At 42.7% G+C, this 25888-nt stretch overlaps 1 protein-coding gene across 4 annotated transcripts in view; it reads right to left on the bottom strand.

Annotated features, from left to right (window-relative positions):
* Nucleotides 1-24130, bottom strand: part of rhobtb1 (Rho related BTB domain containing 1) — a 101335-nt gene extending 77205 nt beyond the window's left edge. For 2 of the 4 annotated variants that reach the window (XR_013888842.1, XM_080205424.1), the window contains exon 1: nucleotides 23816-24126. The gene's annotated coding sequence lies outside the window, so the exon portion shown is untranslated. Of the gene's footprint in view, nucleotides 1-13570; nucleotides 13791-23815 lie in introns of those variants that run through there. The other 2 variants (XM_080205426.1, XM_080205425.1) reach the window with 2 other exon arrangements.
* Between the last annotated feature and the right edge of the window lie 1758 nt (nucleotides 24131-25888).

Below are 25888 nucleotides of genomic sequence, written 5' to 3'. Positions count from 1 at the left end.
AGGTTGATTGGCCATGCTAATATTGTCCCTTAATGTCCTGAGATGCGTAGATTAGAGGGATTAGCAAGTAAATATGTAGTTATGGGGGTATGGCGTGGGTGGGATTGTGGTCAGTGCAGACTTGATGAGCCAGCTGGCCTCTTTCTGCACTGTAGGGTTTCTATTTCTATGATTTCCTTAATAATAAGTTCCACCACTTTCCCCAATAACTAATGTCAGGTTAAATGACCTATAGCTCCCCATTTTCTCTCTCTCCTTCCTTCCCTCAAACGCAGCATCACATTTGCCAATGTCTAATCTGCTATAACAGTTCTAAAATCTACGGGATTATGGAAAAATAACAATCGGTGCATCCCATTGTCTCTGCAGCTACTTCTTTAGAATCTGAAGTAGTAGGCCATCAAATCTTGGTGTTGTTTTGGCTAATGTTCCCTTAAGTTCCTCCAATAATTTTTTCTCTGCTGATGGTTACCTTTCTCACTCCATTTAGCCCCACTGTTACTCTATTTAAGGTACATAATTTCTGTCTGTCCTATTGCATTTTCTACTGTGAAGACACAAAGTATTTGTACAATGTCTCTGTCATTTCTTCATTCACCTGTCTTTACCTCCATAAGATCAATGTTTACTTCAGCTATTCTCATTTTATATTTAGTATTTATGAAAGATCTTGCAATCATTTTTATATTCCTGGCCAGTTTCTCAAATTGAATTCCCCCCTCCCCCCACCCAATGCAACAAATTTTTCATCGCCCTTTGCTGGTTTCTGAACCCCTCTATTTACTTCCCATTAAGCCAAGATCGACTTTTGTTCCTAACATTTAGATTTTTTTTTAAAATGAAATATATTTTTGTGGAATGTTTTCAATCATAAATGTCCTAGTTGAATCCACAATGTATTTTTCTAGGAAGTTGCCTGAAAAGCATGCTACAAACTCACCTTCAAACTTGAACTTGGCACGGGTATCAAAGACTCTGACCTCCAATTGCAAAGCAATCTCATACTGGCTGGCTAATAAACATCCAGCAAACAGGGTCATTGACCTGTGTCTGGAGGCAGATTTTTTTTTAAACTGTATTGGCACCCAATGGGGAAATAAATGCTAGACGCATGTTTATAGAGCCAACAGCATCCAAGAAAAGATTCAAATTAAGGCATCAAGAAACTGGCGGGTACTGAGCATCCCTTCAGCCTGTAAACAGGCAACCCCCGGCAACCTACAGCCAATAAACATTTACTACCCCTCCGCTTCCAACAATCTACAGCCAATAAACACTAACCACCCCCCCTCCAACAACCTACAGATGATAAAACACGAACCACTCCTCCCCCAATAACCTACAGCAATAAACACCTTCCCCTGCAACCAGCAAACACTAACATCACCACGACTAGCGCCCCCCCGCCTTTCTTTGGCCAAACAGACCCATTATATTACAGTGGCAAAGTATACTGGGGGAGGTGGAATGTGCTGAGGTGAATGTGTGTGGGCTTGGTACTGCTCACCCTTGGAAGCTTGCTTCAGAGTGGTCTAATACAACATGCTTGCCATTGGACACAGACTCTGCAGCAGGATCTTCCAATGTACACATATCTCTGAGCTGCAGCGTATTCTGTGGGTTACTTTCTGGAGAGGAGAGAAGGGTCGATCATTAAGTTCTCTCTGAGGTCAACCACAGGTGTGGAGATGCCCTGAGGTGTGGTACATTGGGGAGACTATGCAGACACTACGACAACAGATGAATGGACACCACTTGACAATCACCAGGCAGGAGCGTTCTCTTTCTGTTGGGGGACACTTCAGCAGTCACGGGCATTAGGCCTCTGATCTTTAGATAAGTGTTCTTCAAGGCAGTCTTCACTAAATATGACAACGCAGGAACTGATAGCCAAGTTCCGCACACGAGGATGGCCTCAACCGGGATCTTCGGCTCACGTCACACTATCTGTTACCCCCATGACTTGCCTGGGCTTGCAACATCTCACTAAATGTCCTGGCTGGAGAAAATATACAACTCTTTAACCTGTGCTTAAATCCTCTCTCGAATCACATTGTCTGTATCTTTGAGACTTGATTACCTGTAAAGACTCACATTCCAACCATTATCTTGTAAATCGAGCTTGTGTCTTTATACACCCTGTTTGTGAACACAACTCCCACTCAGATGTAGGAGTACTGCGCTGAAAATTTGTGGCTTGTGCTACCAAATAAGCCTGTTGGACTTTAAACTGGTATTGTGACACTTCTTACAGTGTCAATCACAGACACAGAGAGCTGCCATCTACAGGGAACACTCATCCACCTTTCAATCTCTTGGACAGTGCAGCATCACATTATTCACCACAACCTCCGGAAGAGCAAATACTTTCAGATTCAGGCTTACAACCTAATACAAGCATCACAAGTGCCTGACCTGCTATTAGAGGCGGTCACAGCTGGGGCTGCTGACAATCAGACAACTGTGGCCCTTACTGAATCTCAGGCTGATGCCAGTGGAAGTCATGCCTGAGGGGGTAGATGCTAGAAGTCTAATGTGAAATGGTAAAGATCTGGCATGGAGATCCCAGGGAGTATCTACATCCTGGCTCAGACAGTAGAGGAGTCCATCCAGACCATGAGTACTGTAAACTCCCCCTCAACTGTGCGAATGGTCTCCACCAAGGAGAGTCTTGGACAGCCAGATTCGGGAGACCAGTCATTGGCTGCCAAAGCTACACAGACTTGAATGCCATTGCCTTTCCCCCAAGCTTAAGGGAGCAGTGGCAAAGCGAGAGGGGGATGAAATGTCTTAAGTCTTCACCAAGTCTTCAAGCTTCTCAGTTCAGCAGGAAAATGTGCTTTACAAGGGAGGAGTGGCTGCCTTCTGCTTCTGGAAGCTCTCAAGCACTTAGCAGCACCTCAGACACTCCACCGATGTCGTCAGTGCCTCAAGTCTTCGCAAAAGACGGGCCAGAATCCCTCATCATGCTAGGATCCATAAAGCCCCAGGCAGCAAGATCCACAGCCAGCCTCCACCACAGCTGGCAGCAAAGGGGAAGCACTACACAGAGTTCACATAAAGAAATGAGTGAAAACATACTAGATGCACAGGCTTTAAGTGGGATACGAATGATTGTACAATTAATTATCTGCATTTGTGTTAAGAATAATATAATGTCCGATTTGGTTTGAAATTTTCCATTCCACATTGCTGACCCTCCAGCACTACGACAGTGTTTTGTGCATGATCTAAGGGCTTTCTAGGAATGACCATAGTATGTGCACTCATCATTCGCACATGGCAAATATAACAGCTGTGAGAAGATGAGAGAGTGGGTCTGTGCTTCCAGCAAAGAGTGGCTTTTGGGTGCCTGGACTTTTGATCTTTATTCTGGATGACTAAACTGATAAAGGTCAGAGGAAACACCTCCTGAGCCTTCCTAGATCTTAGTGACCTGGAAGCAGGTCTTTATGCCCATCAGGACACTGTGGCTCCTCTTTAACTTCCTCAGATGAATATGCCTCACACCTCACAATACCTTCAGCAGCCAGGGCCTCCCAAGTCATCAGTGTCAGACTGTATCAAGAACAGCAAATCATCATAATCCACAAGATCCTTACTGGAATATACTAAACTGCATCACCCCATTGGTCCAAGGGTTCCTATTTGTGCAGCTGAGCGGGGAGAGGCAAGAAGTACTGGCACCTGGAAATGCTGGAGAATGCATATGATGTACATACCTCCAGCATCCATTGGCAGTACAGACACAAAGCATGGCTCAAAATACATTGAGGCAAAAGATGAATTCATCCCTAAAATACCAACAGTAGCCCACAAAAAAGTAAAGACAGGGGAGATAAATTCAAGAAAGGTTGCCTGCATTAAATGTTAATGTACATTATGGATCCTCTGCCGAACAATTGAAAGTGCGGACAGAGGAAGTGGGAAAACAACATGCAGTTTGATTGAAATAGCAAGCAAATGTGGGAAATAGAATCTGTGAGCAGCTGCTCCTCCAATCAGAGTCTATCTTTCCCATGCTACTGTTTCAGCTCCTCCAATTACTGGCTCTCAGTCGCACTCTTGCTGCTCCTCCAGGGATAGAAGATATGATTGGAGGAGCTGGAACAATTATCCTGGGAGACAATCTGCTTGACTGGAACTTTTGACATCCCCTGGGACCAAGCCAACACCTAGGAGAAAACACAAAAGATAAAAAGGATGGAGATTGCCAGAAACCAAGACGACAGGAAAGTACACCTATATCAAGAACAAGGGCAGAAACCAAAGGGAAAGTCTGTCATTTTGAATTTGTGTTGGTGGTGGGTACTGTGAAGGCAATGAGAAATGATCAACTTTGCAGATTTGTTTGGTCTTTAACTAACTTCCTAAACAGCTTACAGCTGTCTGATTTCTGTTTTATTGCTTCAAGTAGTTGGAATTTGAGATTAACTTGATCTAATAAAATAAATTGGTCAGTGTATTTAGGTGAAGAATAAGAGACTGTTCTGATTTTAAACCACTTTTGCACAAGCCATTCGTTGCCAAATAAAGGCATTACTATGCAAAATAGGTTTTTAATCTACATGGTTAACATACTACTTGATCTAATTACTCCTTGGCTTGAGATTGGATGAGCTGCTATGTGTACAGTGGAATATTTGTGTTTTTATTTGTGCTACCTTGTCTATCTAAAAAAGGAAACCCCTCCAAAAAAATCAACACAACACAGAAGGTATTACTATTATATGACTTCATCATCTAATAAATGATCTGGTAAAAATGTAAAAATAGCCCTTTTTTGACCTTGAGGGAACAAAATTCCCTTCAGATTAAGAGAGATTGCTGGCTGGCCTGTGGGAGCCTGCATATGTGTGCAGTCAGAGACCTTGCACCTAGGGGAATCATTGATTGGCTATATGTCACTATCATGATGCAGTGGTGTGTGCCTCGTGTCTTCAGTGGACCTGGAAAGAAACAGACATAGAAATGTAGTGACCTTGACAGCCACTGGAATTAGATGACAACCAATGCAAATGGAGTTCATCACCTCCAGCATGTTGCACAAATTTGCCACAGCTTCTTGGAGCAAATAATCTTTATTGACACTACCACTCACATTTGGAGGCAACTGATCCAATGTGTGCAGATCCTGGTCACTAGGTAGTCTCGTCTCCGTGCAGTCTGCCATTTCCCAATCTCGAGGTTGTCATTGTAGATGGCCAGGAGGTTTCTGCTGTCCTGACCAATACGCACACATCTCCACCGCTCTCAGGTTTTCCTCCCTGCTGGAAGAACTTCCTTTCAAATGAGTACTGCTCATCAGATGGAGATACCCTTCCAGTAGGAGCTAAAACACTGACCAGCCTCTTCACAACACTTCCCAGTGAGTCCCCTGTCAGGAGGAATAACTCAAGGTGTTCCTTGCTGAGAAACAAAGGGAAATGCTCCATTGCAGGCTGTCAATGTGTAGCAACACCAACAACTGCCGCCTCTTTGCTGCTCTTTAAAAGATGCTGATGCTCGAATCCTCCATGTCCCCAGTATGCCTAACTAGAAATTCAGAAGTGTCTGTACAAGAGGGTTCCATTGGCTTCCTAACCATTTTAATTACCTGTTAATTGCTCATATTCAAAACATAAGCAATGTTGCCATACAGCTTGCCATATATCATTTATAAAATTGTATCCTGGCATCATGATATCAGGAGCCCAATCCAATGCAGGGATGCTCAAAAGCACAGCCTTTTTTTAGCAGCTGTTGTCCGAAGTCTCCAAACTTCTTCACTAGCTAAATGATGCACAACTACCTTCAAACAGTTTGTGTTCTGTCAGGCACATGTTGCGATGTATAACTGCTGCATATCAGTCTTATCACAAACTGCTTGACACTCATCATTAAGAGATGTTTTGGCCATTCTTCATGTCAAGCATTTTTGGTGGCAGATTGTCTTAGGCCACAGAAGTTCCACCCAGCAACTGATTTATTTGCTTGCTCCAACACCCAGCACCCAAAAAAATTATAGATGCTGGATCTCATTCGAGGGCCTTCTGTTGCATTCTTATAGTTGGCACACTTCACCTGCACTGAAACTTTCCCATCACTGAAGGAATTGTCAAAGTAACTGTCACTTCTTCACTACACAAGTCCGAGAAGACCATGTCCAGCTGGCACAGGCAACCACTGGACATCAAATTATGTGACCATAATTCTATCTCCTTCACAATTGCATTGGAACGAGATAGGATCAGGCAGGCTAGGAAGGTGTTTGTCTGGGGTAAGGGGAGATACGAAGAAGTCAGGAAGTTACTTGGACAAATAAACTGGAAGGCTGCGTTCTTAGGGAAAAGTACCGAAGGAAGGTGGCAGATATTCAAGGAATGTGGGTCTGGAGCTCTGAATGACAACGTTCCGATGAGACAAGGGGGTTTTGGTAGGTCGCGGGAACCGTGGTGCACAAAGGCTGTGTTGAACCTAGTCAGGAGGAAAAGGAAGGTGTACAAGAGGTTCAGGGAATTAGGAGAGGTTAAAGATCTTGAGGAGTATAAGGACTGTAGGAAGGAACTTAAAAGGGAAATTAGGAGAGCCAGAAGGGGTCATGAGAAGACCTTGGCAGGTAAGATTAAGGAGAATCCCAAGGCCTTCTATAAATATGTGAAAGATAAAAGGATAAGAAGAGAAGGGATAGGACCTATAAAAGGTGAGGGGGGAAAGGTTTGTGTGGAACCAGAAGAAATGGCAGAGGTGCTTAACGAGTACTTCGCCTCAGTATTCACAGTGGAAGCTGATCTGGGAGATTTTGTTATGGATTTGCAGCAGATGGAAAAGATTGAGTACATGAATATTAAGGAGGAGGATGTGTTGGAACTTTTGAATTCTATCAAGGTAGATAAGTCGCCTGGACCAGATGGGATGTACCCCAGGATACTGTGGGAGGCGAGGGAAGAGATTGCAGAGCCCCTGGCGATGATCTTTGCGTCGTCAATGGAGACGGGAGAGGTTCCGGAGGATTGCGGATGTAGTTCCTATTTTCAAGAAAGGGAACAGAGATAGCCCGGGAAATTACCGACCGGTGAGTCTGACCTCAGTGGTTGGTAAGCTGATGGAGAGGCTTCTGAGGGACAAGATTTACGAACATTTGGAGAGGTTTGACATGATCAGGAATAGTCAGCATGGATTTGTCAAGGGCAGGTCGTGCCTTACAAGCCTAGTTGAGTTCTTCGATAATGTGACTGAACACATTGACGAAGGAAGTGCCGTGGACGTAGTGTACATGGACTTCAGCAAGGCGTTTGATAAGGTCCCCCATGCAAGACTTCTTGAGAAGGTGAGAGGGCATGGGATCCAAGGGCCTTTGGCCTTGTGGATTCAGAACTGGCTTGCCTGCAGAAGGCAGAGAGTGGTTGTGGATGGGGCTTTGTCTGAATGGAGGTCAGTCACCAGCGGAGTGCCTCAAGGATCTGTTCTGGGACCCTTGTTGTTTGTCATTTTCATAAATGACCTGGATGAGGAAGTGGAGGGATGGGTAAGTAAGTTCGCTGATGACACTAAGGTCGGTGGTGTTGTGGATGGTCTGGAAGGATGGCAAAAGTTGCAGCAGGACATAGATAGGATGCAGGACTGGGCGGAGAAGTGGCAGATGGACTTCAACGCGGATAAATGTGTAGTCGTCCATTTTGGCAGAACCAACGGGATGAACGAGTACACTATCAAGGGCAGAAGTCTGAGTAGTGTTGAAGAGCAGAAGGATCTTGGGGTCCGGGTCCACAGGACTCTTAAATCGGCCTCGCAGGTGGAGGAGGTGGTCAAGAAGGCGTACGGTGTACTGGCCTTCATTAATCGAGGGATTGAATTTAGGAGTCGGGAGGTAATGCTGCAACTTTATAAGACCCTTGTCAGGCCTCATTTAGAGTATTGTGCGCAGTTCTGGTCGCCTCACTATAGGAAAGATGTAGAAGCTATTGAGAGGGTACAGAGGAGATTTACAAGGATGTTGCCTGGACTGGGAGGCATGCCTTATGAAGTTAGGTTGAGGGAGCTGGGACTCTTTTCACTGGAGAGACGAAGGTTGAGAGGCGACCTGATAGAAGTTTACAAAATGTTGAGAGGAATAGATAGGGTGGACTCTCAGAGGCTATTTCCCCGGGTTGTAATGGTTGCTACGAGAGGACACAGATTTAAGGTGCAGGGAGGGAAGTTCAGAAGTGATGTTAGGGGTAAGTTTTTCACTCAGAGGATGGTGAGTGAATGGAATCGGCTGCCGTCAGTGGTGGTGGAGGCAAACTTTCTGGGGTCTTTTAAAAGACTTCTGGATGAGTATATGGGGTTTAATGAGATTGAGGGTTATAGATAGGTCTGTAGGTTGGTAGGTGTTGATGTGATCGGCGCAACTCGTGGGCCGAAGGGCCTGTTTGTGCTGTAGTGTTCTACGTTAAAACAAATCTTCTATTAGAATTAGTACCCCTTAAATCTTGTAATCCATTAAGTTCTTTCGAGTCAATTCAAACTATAACACAACACTCTCCAGTAACCAAGATATTATCCCACTAATCTGCACCTTACTCAAGATGGTGAGTAGAGCAAAGTAGATCCTCATCACAATATTGCCTGCAAAAGTCAGGAAATTCTACAAGAAGGTAGAGTGATACATCTAAAACAAGCACCAGCAGAACAGGGAAGCATGATTGGAAATCTTGCTAACTATTAGCACATAATGAAAACAGCAACAATAGACTTGAACATCATACTGAATATTTGTGCATCATTGGTTAAAATAATGCAGGTGCCCAACAAAAGATAGAATTTAATGGTGTTTGAAGACCTGCACAGGATACTATAGGTGGGAAATTTATGTGATTATGGATTCAGGCTTTAAAGAAATATTTATTGAATGACTTGAACTGTTGCTAGTTCTTGATCCTGAATTTCCCTTGAACTGTGGCTCGCGAGACCATTTGACGCTTTCCCTTACCAATATTAGTTTTAATGAGTTTTTACAATCTTAATTCGAGATCTTTACTGAATTCAAATTTCATCATCTGCTGTGGTAGGACTTGAACCCAGGTCCCCAGAGGATAATCCCAAGTCTCTGGATCATTAGTCCAGTGATGATATCACTACACCATTGCCTCCCCTGTTGTGGAAAAACAGATAAATGATTCAAGACCCTGGGAGAGCGTGCTGAGGTATTCGTGTTCGGTCAAAACATCAGCAAAAGTTCCATCAGCATACTCAATAGTCATTCTCTTGTAACGTGACCCTCATTTTACCCACACTGTTTCTGACCTTGGTAGATATTAAAGTCTTATAGGCCATAGCTGCAGAAACTAGTCTTAGTCTCCCAAAAGCCAGGCTTCCACCCTTCCCTTCCTTTTAAGGAAGTGAAATTTTAAGGAGCTGCTGCATGACATGTTAGCAATTTTACACTAGCTAGACACAGAATAAAATGATTTAGTTTAATGGCAACATGGCTGCAGCTTACTATCATAAGCTAGAGAAAGATTTGTAGGAAAAACATTTGTCCCATTAGCCTGCTGCTACTGGGTAGCGATGATAGTGGTGAAGTTGGTGGCTATGCTGAATAACGCGTATATTATGACCCGAACATTCTGTGAACATCAAACTGGTCATGCTGCAGATACCCTTTGTGCTGAAAGACACAAGCAACGACGGCCATAATAATGTTGACAGTAATTAGCAGCCTTATTTGATATTACATCTTTCTTGAATTCCTCCTAAATGAGATGACACAACTCCTTGTTTAGCCACAGTCTTGACTGATCAAGGCTTTCATTCCAAAGTAATTACACCTGGTTCCATGCACACGATGTGGATATGCCAGCATTGGACTGGGGTAAACACAGTAAAAAGTCTGACAACACCAGGTTTCAGTCCAAACTGCCGGAACCAAGTAGAGAGGATCTCCAAGATTGCGCATATCGACACAGACGTCAAGTTTTCCCAAATAAATCGGTTGGACTGAAACCTGGTGTTGTCAAGACTTTTTCCATGCACACTGTTATAGCTGACAACAAATAGTCATTCCCTACTCGTATTCCTTCAGTAGTTGCGGTGTTAGTGGAGCATTGAATCCAAATCCTGTTATATTCAATAAAAGTGTAGGTAAATTCGAGCTCACCTTTCTGTAATCAGTCAAATAAGATGACCACAGCCTCAGCAGAAATACCAATTATGGAAGGCTGTCAATGGATTAGTACTTGGTTGCTTTCAACTGTAACCATTACCGTTGGCCATAACAACTAATTACTCTAATGGAAGCCTTTCCTATTGAACTGCACAGAAAACATTTACCTTGAAGAGTGGGCTGATGGAAAAGCAAATGTGGGAAGATGTATGGTAAACAGCAGTCCCTCGATAACCCACCAACAGCACAGGTGTCACACTTGGTGCCAACGGTAATCCCTTGTTTTACTTCTCATGAATGTTAGTGATTGTTTGACTTTGTGATTTTCCATCAGCCTCTTGCTTTCCAAGAGCTAGCCTATATTAAACCATAGGCTGCAAGATTTTAAAGGAACCAAAGTTTGGATCTTGTGTTTCAACTTCTGGCATTTGCTGTAGATTCCACACTAGGAAAAAAAACATGATAAGCACCCAAAGAAAAATACTTTCAGGGTTACAGTCCTGGGAGTGGAATAAAGCAAGTCACTCTTGCAGAGAGCCAGCATGGGCACAATAGGCAGAATGGCTTCCTTTTATGCTGTAAATGTTTTATGATTCCATACAAAAGCAGTAGCCTTTAAATTATGCTGCAAGGCATTGGGGGCAAAATGTTCTCCCGAAACCCCATTCTCAGCTTTAGTGAGGCCATTATTAACCCATTTAAAACAAATGGCTCAGTGCCACTGCTAAAATAGGAGGAACAATTTCAGATATGCTGAACATTCACACCAATCATCCCACAGTAATGTCAGGATTAAATATTTAATCTCAACACTTCTAAAATAAAACTATGCTTTGACAATCACCATCAAGCTTGCATTTCTATTACAGCAAAGTTAATTTGAACTTTAAATTTCTACAAATAGTCAGAGATTAAAATCTAAACTCTCTCAACAGATTCAACTTTAGGTACTTACTGACTGACCTAAAACATCCACTCAGACTTCCTGTTTCAACAATAAGTTTGCCATGTTAAGTATTTCATTTGTTTTGCAACATGTTTTCTTGTAAACACTGCCTTGTTAGATTTGCCTCCATCAACTTTTGCTTTATTCTGCATTAGTACTAACAGGCACTGTAGCAGTTCAAGATAGCAACTTACCACAATTTCTCAAGGCCAACTAGGGATGGACAATAAATGCTAGCCTAGTGTAACTACATGTTGAGGTTCTACCTTTCCCCAGTGTTGTGAAGGATGAGGCTGTCTATACTGCTGCAGAACGCTCTTTACTTGGATCATGCTGTACCCATCTTTCATGGAATGATTTATGCCAAAAAAAACTTTGACAACAGGTCCATCAGGCAATAGTCTGCATGGAATGTCCCGGAGGTCCCAAGCGAAAAGGTGGTAGACAGACTCTCGGATGGTTTCCTGAGCACACTGTCAAAGTAAACTAATAGAATGCCTCTACATCTAAACTTTCAAACAAGCATCAAGACCTAGTTTGGCTCGTGCTAAGAAAGGACCTCCCAGTCACTCTCCCTACAAGACTAAAATCTCACCCCACATTGCTCTTGAGGTGACTGTGGTGGGGAAGAAACTGTTGTCCATCTCCATGTGGAATGTGCCTTTGCAAAAGTCTGGAGAGACGAGGCAGTTTTTATCAAGGATCATCCCAAGCAGCTCTGTGACTCATGACTCTGTGCTCTATGGGCTGTTCTCAGGGACACACTCTAAGACAAACATTAACTGTTGCTGCAGGATCATCAACTTGGTGAAAAACACTCTTTGGTCTGCCCAAAATTTGTTGGTCTTCCAGTACAAGGACTTCTGCCCAACCGAGTGCACATTCCAAAGCCCAAGCCTGAGAGGCACATACCAAAGCTTAGAGCAGCTGCTGCAGAGATGCAAAGGGCACTGTCTAAGACCTTTTAGTCACAGTGAAATGAGGGGAGCAGAAGCCCCTTGGGCTGTACAACCTATTGAATGTATATTATGAATATTACATGTATCACACTTCGCAGTGCAACTGTTTTTGACACAGACAATTCTTAAATGCCTTTGCACCATTTGTAAGAACCATTTCGAAATATCTGAAGGTAAAGTCGCCATAGTCTCAGGTGGCCATAGGCTGCTCTCCCCTTTGAGGGAGAGTGCTGACTGGTGGTAATTTAACCAAAGGGACAGCACACTAGAGGTGAAGGACAAGGTTGATGGATAACCTCAGCCAATATGGGAATTGAACCCATGCTGTTGGTGTTGCTTTGCATTACGAACCAGCTGTTGAGCCAACTGAGATGAATCCACCCCCATGAAATGTCTGTAATGTTTATTTGACTGTATTGAAACATTTCGAAAGTCTAACTTGATGTATGTAGAGAAGTTGAGTATTATTGCAGTGTGGTGACCATTTTGAAATGTTTGTAACGTTCAGATATTTTATGAATGAAGTATATTTTTGCAAAACAAAAATAAATGCAGGCCTAGCCAGCGACAGCCACATCCTGTAAATGAATAAAACTTGACTTTAATACTGTCACATCTGTAGAGATCCCTGAGCGACTGCAACTTGAATATCACTTTACCTCTTGGCATTGAGTGTGATTTCACCAAAAGTTAACAACTGGCCCTTTCTACTCAGTCCTTGTTTCCTACAAGATCCTCAAGAGGATACCATCAGAATAACGTTATCCAGATATTTTGAGCTGATTATTTAGCAAAGGGTAATTACATTAAAAATAAAATGTATTTTAAATAACTCTAGTTTCACAGCATTAACAAGTTATTACAGGGTTGAGAAAATTTTATTCCTGGAATAAAATATTTTTTAAAAAGTTAGTTGAAAAGTTTAAAAAGCGGCGGATCTGAACTAACTTAAATTTTCCCGTGTCTGTGAACAAACCTGAGGTTTTAAAGGCCTCTTTTTAAAACAAAATTCAGATTTTCAAACATAATGAGCTATTTGCGCCTTGCCTTGGGCATCTCGTCAACTCAAAAGTGGCCGATCGCGATCTTTCAGTGACAACCCGAGGGAGGCATGGCCAAGTTTCGGCGGGGGGTGGGGGATGAAGCAGCATTTCCAACGTCCCATCTCTGCATCCCTCCATCTCTGCATCCAGCTCCAGCTGTGGTCCAGCGCTGGAAACAGTAGCCCTATTTGCAGGGACCGCTGCCCGGCGCTGGTTACCACAGTAACGCACAACAGAGCGCGCGCCCCTGGCGTTGCCCCCCTCCCCTCCCCTCCCGGGAAGGGGGACCCCTGAAGCACAGACCCTGGGAACCCCGTAGAGCAACAAGTTTAGCCGGACGGAGGAGGCTCGCTCACTTTACTTCCGAGCGACAGCGCAAACTTTCCACCATTGTTTTTTTCCTCTCTTGTTCTTTTCAACAATAAACCCCAACCCACCCCCGCTCCCCAAAGGAAGCTGAGTAAACTACTCCCGGCGGCTTTTCCAAACCTCTTACCGTCCTCTGTTCAAAAGAGTCCGCGACGCCTCCTCCTCTTCACACACCCTTCTGACCCACAACAAAGGTAAATGAGGGAGGGAGGGATGGGTGGAGGTGCTGTCCCGCTCAGTGTTCTGGGTTCATCCCGTCCGATCGGTTCGTTGCTGTTCCTTCTCCCACCCACCCCTCAGCCGCGGCCAGAGTGAGAGGTGGACAAGGTTGACAGCAGCAGCCGCCGCCGCCGTGGGCCGGCTCTGTGACGGTTGGGGAGGGGAGGGGCGGGCCGTTGGTGGGACAGCCCGTTCCCGCGCGAGGCGGCGCACGCGGCCTCTGCCGTCACCCCGCCCCGAGTGCGAGCTGGCGCGCGACTCTCTGTGACGTGAACGCCCGCCCGCCACACAGCTCCATTCATGAAAAACGTGCGCGCCGTGTCTTGTTGAGTGGCGGTGAATGTGACTGTCTCACTGGCGACAGGCAAGGGAACCCGTCCTTTTGGGTTCACAACAACTGGTGCTGAACAGTGCACCCCTCCCCCTCCCTATGGCACTACCTACTGTAAAATGCATTTTAACCGGTAGGCAAAATGTGCTGCTTCTCTGAACAGTATCTGCAGCATCATTAACCATCCCTGAGGGTCTAACAATTTCCTTCTCCCCTATGCTTTTAAAGTTAAAGTTTATCAGCGTCACAAATAGGCTTATATTAACACTGCAATGAAGTTACTATGAAAATCTCCTAGCCGCCTCACTTGGGTGCCTGTTCAGGTACACTGAGGGAGCATTTAGCACCTAACCAGTACATCTTTCGGACTGTGGGAGGAAACCAGAGCACAGACATGGGGAGAACATACAAACTCCACACAGACAGCGACCCAAGCCTAGAATCAAACCTGAGTTCCTGGCGCTGTGAGGCAGCAGTGCTAACCACTGTGCCACCCATGTGTGCTCTATGAATGCTATGTTTTGGCTATATAGCGCACAAGAAATAATACTTTCCACTGTATACTAATACATCTGACAATAATAAATCAAATCCAAAGATGTGCAAATTAGGTTGATTAGCCATGCTAAATTGTCCTTAGTGTCAGGGGACTAGCCAGGGAATAGGGTTTGGGTAGAATTGTGGTTGGGTACTGTCTCAATGGGCCACATGGCCTCCTTCTCCTCTGTATGATTCTATCATTCTATGAAATCAAATAAACATGCACAAATGCAAGTGTATAAATCAGGAGAAATTCGTGCTTTTATTGCTTGTCCTGAAATGCAGAAGGAACCTTGTCTGGCGCACTTTATTTTTAAATGGTGCACTTAGAACTTTTAAAAGTCAAATTCCATTGATACTTCCCACTTTTGTTTGGGTCTAGTTATTTTTGGATAATGTAGTGACTCGCTCCACATATAGATCATTCATAGTGATGTTGCATGTGGTTTGTCGTTTTACTTGGTGTTAATCATTTATGACATTTATCATCAGTCTGTGCTAATTTGGAAAGGAATTTGAAAATTGGGCGCTCCTTGGCTGATCAGTGCTCCCAAGGGCAATTGAACAACATCCAGAGCACAGGAGAAAACAAATGTCAAGTGAGGAACAATGCGTATGCAAGAAGCACACAGCTACATTCCTGTAAACAATGGCAAGGCTATTGTCCCTTCTGTGCAGTCGCTGACCCACTTTTTTCACTTATGATGCCAATAGAGCAGACACTCTTATCACTAAACACTGTAACTGTCAAGCTTCATTAAGACGCAAAGTTCTGTCTGCAGCCATAGAGTGAACTCTTTGAAGCACGTCTGTCACCCATAGGCATTAAAAGATTAGTGCTTCCTCAGTTAAGTCTTACAGTTTGCTCGACTGGACTGAAAGACAAGTAAAGGTTTCATGTATCATAGTCCACCCACTAATTGTTACTCCTTTCATTTTGTATTCACCACCTTTAAAGAATAGTTTTTTGCTAAAGGGATTTCTTCCCGTTTTAAATTTACTTTGCAAAGACATGGCATCTAGTTACAGAAAATAATTCCAGACCAAAAAAAACTATCAGCATCCCAGGGCAAAAATTAAATCTTAATGCAATTATCAAATGACAGTGTCATTAAAATGGGCCAGAGGATGCAAACATATTTTATCAAACTGTACAGGTTCACAAAGATTAAGTGACACAGTCTAATCAACTATTCTTCAGGCTGCATATATATTTTATTTATACACTACTTAAATATTTGAGTAGTGACCTGATTCACCCCTCCTCTTAATTCTGTTGTGTTCACAAAAAACATGTGGGACAAACACTGTTCCCGCATGTTCCTACAGCTGACCAATCTGTTTCCCTGCAAATACTTATACCTGCTCTTCTGTTAAACAGCTATAATGTTTGCTGTGTGGAATAATTCTGATTCATTGTCATTACTAATTTATTCAATGTCTCATCTCTCCTGTTGGTTCATTCTGAAAAAAGAAACATATTCCCAGGTCAAGTCATTTCTTGTTAATCATTCAAGCATTAATAGTCTGGAAGATTATTGGTTCAAGTCACATTCCAGAGATTTGAGCACAAGTTCCAGGGCTGACACTCAGGTGCAACACTAATGGAGCACTGCACTGTTGCGATGCCTAATTTGAATGAGACATTAAACTGAGGCCTTGTATCAGAACAACCCTATGGTATCCGTGGAGGAGCATATTAGATGTGATGAAACATGTAAGATCTTGAGGAGACTTGACAGGGTGGATGCTGAAATGATGTTTCCCCTTGTGGAAGAAACTAGAACAAGGGGACTCAGTTTAAAAATAAGGAGTCTTCTATTAAAGACGGAGATTAGGAGAACTTTGTTCTCAGAGGGCAAGTGAGTCTGTGAAACTCTGCTCCCAGAGAATGGTCAAGTGAACATTGAATATTTTGAAGGCTTAGAGTTAGATAGATTCTTGATTGATGAGGGAATCAGAAAGTATTGGTGTTAGGAAGGAAAATGGAGTTAAAGCCTCAATCAGGTCAGCCGTGATTTTATAGAATGACTGAGCAGGCTGAAGGGGCAAAAAGGCCTTCTTGCATTTCTTAAGTCCTTATGTTCTTGGTGCCTTGGTCAACATTTATCCATCAACCAACATTTCTAAAAGACATGTACTTGGTCGTATGTCTCAGTGGAACTTTGCTGTGTGCAAATCCTATCCTCCCTTTCCAACATTACAACAACGACAACACTTCAACAAAAGTATGTCATTAGTTGCTAAAAGGTTTGGAATGTCCTGAGATAGTAAAAAGCTCTATATTATTTTCGACCTTAATCAAATCTTTCCAAAGACTATTATTTTCCAGTGAAAAGACCCAGTTCTCTGAGCCTATTCTGATGAATGGCAATCCTTTCTATCAATGAATTGAACTGAGATGTATCAAATATAAACAGATGGAACTGATTTTGCATTTAAATGCCAGTTAAAATAATGTACTGAGGTTATATTGTTTGAAACTAAACACATCCAGACCTAATAAAACCAATATATTGCCACGTCATGATTCTTTGAAAATGTCATGATTGATGGCCACCACTCGTCTGAAAGATTTTATGGAAATTTGCCCAAGGCAGATATCCTAGTAAAAATCGCTGGTGGAATCTGGCTGCCACAACACAACAAACTCAACGCAACAAACCCATGCAGTATAGACAAATATTCAGCATTTTTGACAATAGGCAAATGCCCTGTTCAGAGCCTAGGAGACACGTGAGCTTCCAAGCCTGACTTCTGATTGCTTGTTCAGAGTTAACCTGACAATGTGCAGCAACAACAGCTTTTATTTATGTAGTGCCTTTAAAATGGTAAGCAGCACACAAGACACTTTGTAGGAGCTTTATCAAACACATAGGATGACAACACAGAACTACTTGCATGCCATACAGCATAAACAGTAAGTAATAGACAGAGCTATGTAATTCCACAATCATTGGATCAGATTTAAGCACTGCAAGTCTGCCACATTTGGCTGTGATTGTGGTAGACAATTCAACAACTCATTGGGGGAGGAGGCTCCAGAAATATCCCCATCCTCAGTGATGGAGGAGCACATCAGTGCAAAAGACAAAGCTGAAGCATTTGCAGTGATCTTCAGCCAGAAATGCCAAGTGGATGATCCATCTTGGCCTCATCCTGAGGAGCTTAGCATCACAGATGCCAGTCTTCAGCCAATTCAGTTCATTCCACTTGATAGCTACAAATAGCTGATGGCACTGGATACTGTAAAGACTATGGGTTCTAACAATATTCTGGCAATAGTACTGAAGACTTGTTCTCTAAAACTTGCTGCACCCCTAGCCAAGCTGTTTCCATTCAGCTACAACACTGGCATCTACTTGACAATGTGGAAAATTGGCTAAGCGTTTGCTGCATGCAAGAAACATGACAAATCCAACCCAGCCAATTACCGTCATATGTCTACTTTCGTTCATCAGTAAAGTGATGGAAGGGGTGGTCAATAGTACCATCAAGCAACACTTACTCAGCAATAATTTGCTCACGGATGCTCAGTTTGAGTTCTGCGAGGTTCACTCAGTGTCTGACTTCATTGTAGTTTTGGTTCAGACATGGACAAAAGAGCTAACCTCCAAAGACGAGGTGAGAGTGACAGCCCTGATATCAAGGCAGCATTTCACTAAGTATAGCATCAAGGAGTCCTAGTAAGACTGGAGTCAATGAGAATCAGGGGAAAATCTCCGCTGATTGGAATTATACCTGGCATTAAGAAAGATGCTTGTGGTCATTGGAAAACAATTATCTCAGCTCCAGGACATCTCTGCAGGAGTTCCTCAATGTACCCTCTGTTAGAATGTAACTGGTGATAACATTGGATCTGTTGTAATGTGACCAATGGTAACAAGCTGTAAGGGTCAGAAGACCCAATAAACCATGTGACCAATGACAGAATGATGTGATAATCAGCTGACGAGCTGACTCAGTACAAATTAAAACATGTTGGGAATTGTGGGGAACTTGGAATGGCACAGGGTGAGGCCTCAAGTTTGGTGTAATGAAGTTTCTTTATTAAACCTTTAATTTTTAAGTTTTGTTGTATTTTTATTCTCTACATTGGAAGAGTTCTTTCTGGATCAACACCATAGCCCAACCATCTTCAGCTGCTTCATCAATGACTCCCCTTCCATCATTAAATCAGAGGTGGGGATGTTTGCTGAGGACTGCACAATGTTTAGCATCACTTGCAATTCCTCAGATTCTGAAGTAGTTCATGTGTAAATGCAACAAGTTCTGGACAATATGTAGGCTTGGACTGAAAGTGGCATGTAAGATTTAAGCCACACAAGTGCCAGGCAATGACCATCTCCAGCAAGAGAGAATCTAACTATTGTCTCTTAACATTCAATGGCATTACTATCATTGAATCCCCCACTATCAATATCCTGGGAATTACCATTGACCAGAAATGGATCAGCCATATAAATACTGTGGCTACAAGAGTAGGTCAAAGGCTAGAAATCCTATGGCAAGTAATTCACCTCCTGTCTCCACAAAGTCTATCCACCATCCACACAGCGCAAGACAGGATAGTGATTGAATACTTTCCATTTGCCTGGATGGGTGCAGTTCCAACAATGTTCAAGAAGCTCAAGACCATCCAGGACAAAGCAGCCCGCTTCACTGCTATCCCTTCCACAAACATTCAATGCCTCCACCACCAACAAAGAGTGGCAGCAGTGTGTACCATCAACCAGATGCAATGCAGGAACTCACCAAGGCTCCTTAGGAAGCATTTTTAAAACCCACAAGTACTACCCATTTAGAAGGACAAGGACAGCAGACACCTGGAGGTACTCCTCCAATCACTCAGTATCTTGACTTGGAAGTATATTGACATTCCTTCACTATCATTGAAATCCTGGATTTCCCTCCCTTACAGCACTGTGGGTATCAGGTCTTCCACGGTTCAAGAAGGCAGTTCACCACCACCACCTCAAGATAAGCTAGGGGTGGGCAATAAATGCTGGCCTAGTCAACAATGCCCACATCCCATAAATGAGTTTTTTAAAAAATTGACACTAAGCAATGCAAAGCATTAAGCAGAATTTTCCATCCACACACGCCCCAAATTCCTGCCCGAGGTCAATCTGCCTTTAAATGGTCTGCCAAGTTTTCTGTCCTGCCCTCTATGATTCCAGTGGTGTGCAGAATGGGAAAATTCCACCTGATATTTGGACAAATGTCCAAAAGCTTGTTGAAAGACATTTTAGAGAACCACTCAAAGGAGAGAGAAGTAAAAAGATAGAGAGGTTTAGGATGGGAATTCCAGATTTAGGACCTTGATGGCTGAAAGCATAATCACTAGTAATAGAATAAATAAATTCAGGGGTGTACAAGTGGCCAGAAGCTACCTTGGAATCTGATTCAACCCTGAACTGAGCTTCATTTTGAGTCCATCATCAAGATCATCACAGTGGTTAGCACTGCTGCCTCACAGTGCTGGGGACTTGGGTTTAATTCCTGGCTTGGGTGACTGTCTGTGCGAAGTCTGGACATTCTCCCTGTGTATGCGTGGGTTTCCTCCGGGTACTGCGGTTTCCTCCCACAGTCCGAAAGACCTGCTGGTTTGGTGCATTTGCCATGCTAAATTCTCCCTCACGCGCCTGAGTGTGATGCCTTAGGAACTTTCACAGTAACTGTACTGCAGCATTAATGTAAGCCTACTTGCAACACTAATAAATAAACTTAAAAAAAAACTTTATCTGCTTCCACCCATGTTATTTTACCTGCATGTTTCTCTTTTTAACTTCACTGCTACACGTCATTGCATCTCTTGCATAGCAAATTTCCCAATTCACTTTAAAGCAGATTGAAGGACACCAAACAAAAGATCAGGAGAGAACTTATGGGAAGTGGTTCTCCTGATTTCTCACATGTTTTCCTCCTATATTCACAGTAACTTATATTTATATAATGCCCTTAGTGCTCAGCCATGAAAATACAGGTTAAGATGAGTGATCCAAAGTGGGTATAAGAGAAAAATGGAGGGGAAGAGAAAATGAGCAGGAAATTCCAAAGTAGAGAAATAATTCATCCAGAACTCTGCTACACATATACTACAGCCAAACATCAATTACCCCTGCACTCACTGATGTCCACTCTCTCACCACTTTCCATGACATCGACTTTGAAAACCTAAACAGGTTTTAGATCCCTCCATAGCTTTGACCTACATACCCTAGTTAACTTTTCCAGACCTAGACCTAGCATACACACGATTCTGTCTCTAATCCTCTGTACCCCAACTTCTAGTCTATTCATAAATCCTTGACCCACAATGCCCCAGCACACTGGAATCCTCTCCCTCAACCTTGCTTGACATTTTTTTCCCCATCTTCAGAAGCTCCCTCAAAGCTTTTCAGTAGCATCTTCAGTTACTTGTCATTTCTCCCCAAATTTTGTTCTTCTTTGAAGTATTTTGATAATTGCTATATTTGAAGGAAGTGAGATTAAATTATAAATGGTGGAGTCAGTGGAATACTATTAACCTTGCTGTATATTTACCGGTCAGTTATTCTATGCATTTTGCAAGTTTCCCATTGCACCAAGTCAGTATTTATAAACCATGCAAATCTGTCAAATCAACTAATTCTAACTACAGCCAGATCATGAATTGTTAGAACTCTGTTGGTGAGATTGGTGAGACAGAGGAATATTTGACTGCCTCTCTCACTTCTCTTCCAATGATAAGACATGTCAAACATAGAAGGGAAAATTCTGTATACAATTTTAAATCAGAAAGCACAAGCACTCTACTTTCTCCTGACTAGAGAAATATGGCACAGAATGGTGAAACTCCAAGTTGCTTCCTCCATCAATGCAAGTACCAGTGTAAACCACAGAAAAAAATACCCAAAGTATTCACAAAAAATAGAATATTGCTGAAAAAAGACATATTGTTAAAACCTTTCAGCTTGCACTCATCAGAACAATTACAGGAATATCAATGTCAGGGGAAACAATAACTTTATACTGCATGAGAAGAGAGTGCTGATTGGTTGGCAGACAGCCTCAGAGGTGTTGCTATGGAGAATGCAACAGTTGATGGTGATTGACAGTTAACTGCTGAGCATTATTTGAAATTTAAACCAAGCAGCTTGACTCTGATTGGTCAAGGCAATTCCCCAAGGAATGAACCAGCAAATGACTATCACTTATTGTGTTTACCTGAATTAAGCACAATGTTGTCTATATTCTTTCTGTCTGCAAAGAACAGGGCCCTGTGTATTAATCTATGTAGCCTCCAATACATGCAAATGCACCATACTGCAAGCCCAACTAACAATCTTAAACTGATTGTCAGTGTGATTTTTTAGCACACTGAGAATTATTTAGCAAATGTTGTCCAACTACAGAAGCACATCTAATATTGGACATGGTTTTGCATTCTGCAAGCATGAATTGGTTGAGTAGACTCTGTACTTGGCCCATCAGGGACATGCTGTTTGATACCATCCGTCAGTCTTTGGGATGCATGGCCCCCACTCTCACCCCCAGCATCACATTGGCACTGAAATTCAAATACCACATTATTCATCTGTATGACAGACAGAATGTCTTTTTGGCTTGATGGCAGCATTGTGTTAGTGGAATACCACTCACATTGCTACTACATAGTAGCAGCGTGAAACAGCTGGTTTCATCTGGTGCTCTAATGTTTGAACTACCTTGCTGTTCCAGGGTAATCTGAGGTAGACTGGGTATTTTCCAGCACCAAAAGTAACAATCTTAGGCTCATTCGTGAGTTGCACGTTTTTGTCTTTTTTAGCACCAAATGAAAAATTAGAATTTTCAAAACGAAAGTACAACAAATAATACTATATAAAGTATGACCTCATTCTATGAAATTCTTGACTATTGGAAGTTCCAATGTACTGAAACATTCTGTTCCAATTACTAAAGTAGGGTCATCCTTTTAATAAATCAGATGGTGGTACCAGTGGGGCTGCTCCTCCATTGGCTGAATTTCAGCCCCTTCAGTCACTTCTTATCTCTGGCCACTAGGGTGGAATAGGTAAGCGAGTTGAATGACCTTTGTGTGGGTGTAGAGTAACTGTTCAAAGGTTCAGGATGAGGGCAACCAGTGGTAAGGGTCATTCTGGCTGCCGATCTCTTGTATGCCTGGGTGGCCTTGATGAAAGAACAGGTACAAGCAAGCATGTGCAAGATAAATAAAGCACTTAATAAAAAAAACGAAGATATTGGCAGCCAGCGACCAGTGAACAGGGTGTAGAATGTCTAATTGACATAGATAATAATATTACGATTTAGAACTATCAATTTATTTTAGGCAATATAGACAATGTCTAAATTATTACGCTGTGTTAATTGTACTAACTCGATTGAGTGAGGCCTTTGAAGTGTTTTTTTTAGCTGTTAATGATATTGGGCAACCTAGTGACACCATTATTCGTGTATCAAAAAATAGGCACGAGTTTGGGAGAATGCTGCTCTGAGTAGGTGCACCGCTGGCAGTGATACTAATTCACAGGTTAGATCCCAGCTGGAGATGTGACAACAGGACTTCAATCTCCCGGGTCTCCCCCCACCCCCGCACCGCCGTCCCCCCCGCCACCCCCCGACCCAGTCTCCCTGTTTGTAGAAGACTCGCTCATTCTCTTGGTAGGTTTTAATAGCTTTCACTCTAACCTCACACGTGATGGATGGCTCCTAGCGTGTGCGGTAGGACTCCAGAAGAGGAGAAATCGTGCAAAATTTTATTTCTTTTAAATCATAATTTGTCCCACTTGAACAAGTCCACTTTGTGATCCTTGCAGAATAATATCGTTCTTTGGATCTTTACAAGTTCCACGCTCGGTCCAGCCGTAATGAGTTAATTGTGAATGGTGCTGGAAATAGTACTGTGCAATAAACTGCGTCGGGAAAGGGCAAATTAGCATAGCCCCAGATTGTCTTAGTGATTATGCTGTCGGTTCCTGACCATGTGTCCATATATACAAATCTTCCTATAATCGTTTCAATACCTTTATAATTCATGCCACTAACACACGGCATGTTTACTTTTCCATACAATTATAAATTTACTTTTCAATTACCTTTCTACTGTACACTTCATGAACAATACAGTAGCACACACCGAGAGATAAATATACTGGAAACATAAATACGCGGAACTATAAATATACTGCGGGATCGATATGCGAGTGCTCTGCACGTTAGGACAATTTATGTCAATTCCATCCTATTTCCAAAGGAAACACTTACATCCCCAAAACAGACCTGAAATATGTTAGAAGGCTTTTTTTGGTTCCCGATAAGCATCTTGTGTTATGTGCAGTCTGTTCCATCCTGTCATTTCTCCTCTGTTTGAAGCTGAGGACATAAGCTCCACATGTGGTCTTGGTCAACATCAGTTCCTCCACTGACGTCAATAGCTAGTCTCTGCTGACTGTGAAACCAAGCGGCCCGGTTGAATCTTTTTGCTCTCTATCTAGTACAGTTCGATGCTGTCAGTTTTTATTTAAAGCTGAGGTTACACTATTGCGCCGCCCTTCTGAAAAGTTGGCGACCCTGCGGGTAACCATATCATTCAGCTTTTTTGCAAAAACCCACACGTCAGACTTTATACTTAAAATCGCTGTACTCCTGCTTCTCATTCTCATTAAAGAATGGGTGATCGGCCGTTTCGTATCGGCGTTGCTGCAGAACTTGTCTCACATTAACTGTCCTTGAGCTGGATGCAATTATCCAGCAGCTCAATTTCTGACCGTCAGCAACAACGATGCAGACTGCTTAAATTTTTGTTGGAAGTGATTTCCAGACTTAACGTGACAAAATCATTCAAACAACTATCAGCTTATTATAACGACATGACAAATGAAAGCAATATTTAATTACAAATATAAAACCTCACATAGGAGATCCTGCAATTTCTTTGGTTGAACTAAGCTGTTGGAAAGCCATTAAGTGACATTTTAATGACAGGTGTCATTGTGGCTGCAGATTAATTGCTTAATTTCAACTTTTTTTAGACGTACGTTGCACTTTGAAAATAAATGCATCAGAGTTAAGGATGTAATTGAGTCATAGCATGAGCCATAGGTCAAACTGACCACAGTTAAATAACGCAACTCAAATAGTGTTATTTTGTTTCGTTCTTGCAAAAACTTGAGCAGTTAGAGACTCAATATCTTCACTCCATTCAGGAATAAGTCAACAGAAGATCTGTTTATAATTAACACCATGAATGCAGTTGTGCAACTTTAGGTCAACTGAGCCCTCTTCCGTTGCCTCTCTAATCTGACCTTCGGACAATGGTCCAGCTCCTTTAATCAGTAACCTTATTTACTGATTGATCTGTGAAACCTGATTCACAACAACAGCTTGCATTTATAAAGCACCCTTAAGGTGAAAAATATGCCCAGAGTGCCTCATAGAAGCATAATAAAACAAAAACTGACATCATACAAAGAGCGTCAAAGGAAGAGGAAGAGGGAGAGGTAGTGAGGCAAGGAGGGAAGGAATTTCAAAGACATCAGGTCACTGAAAACTCGTATAGGTCAGTGAGCACATCAGGGTGATGACTATCTGGTACCCAGTGCAGGATATAGGCAGCAGAGATAGTCATAGAGTTTTACAGCCTTTGGCCCATTGTGTCTGCAATGGCCATCAATCATCTATTCAAATCCTATTTTCCAGCGCTTGGTCTGTAGCCTTGTATATTATAGCATTTCAAGTACTCATCTAAATGCTTCTTAAATGTTGTGAGAGTTCCTGCCTGGACCTTTCAAGCAGTGAATCCCAGATTTCCACCACCTTCTGGGTGAAAAATATTTTCCTCAAATCTCCTCTAAATCTCATGCCCCTTATCTTAAATCTATGCCCTCTACTACGAGACAAGGTTCCTTCCTATCTACCCTATCTATGTCCCTCATAATTTTGTACACCATGATTAGTTGTCCCCGCCCCCGGCTCAGTCTTTTCTGCTCTAATGAAAACTACCCCAGCCTATCATGTCTCTCTTTATAACTGAAGCATTCCAGCCCAGGCAACAACCTGGTGAATCTCTTCCATACCCTTTCTAGTGCAATCACATCCTTCTTACAGTATAGCAACCAGAACTGCAAACAGTATTCTAGCTGTGGCCTAGCAAACATATCATACAGCTCTATCATAATCACGCTGCTCTTATAGTCTGTGCCTCAGCTAATAAAGGCAAGTATCCCTAAGGCTTCTTAACCACATTATCTGCCTCCTGCTGCCTTCAGAGATCTCTGGACATGCACGTCTGGTCCTCTATACTTCTTAGTGTTCTGTCATTCATTGTGCATTCCCTTGCCTTGTTACTCCCCC

Source organism: Carcharhinus amblyrhynchos, chromosome 17, assembly GCF_965287045.1.
Source record: "Carcharhinus amblyrhynchos chromosome 17, sCarAmb.v2.hapA, whole genome shotgun sequence".
NCBI lineage: Eukaryota > Metazoa > Chordata > Chondrichthyes > Carcharhiniformes > Carcharhinidae > Carcharhinus > Carcharhinus amblyrhynchos.
The sequence above is the reverse complement of the archived record's forward strand: the minus strand, read 5'-3'. Positions and strand labels throughout refer to the sequence as shown.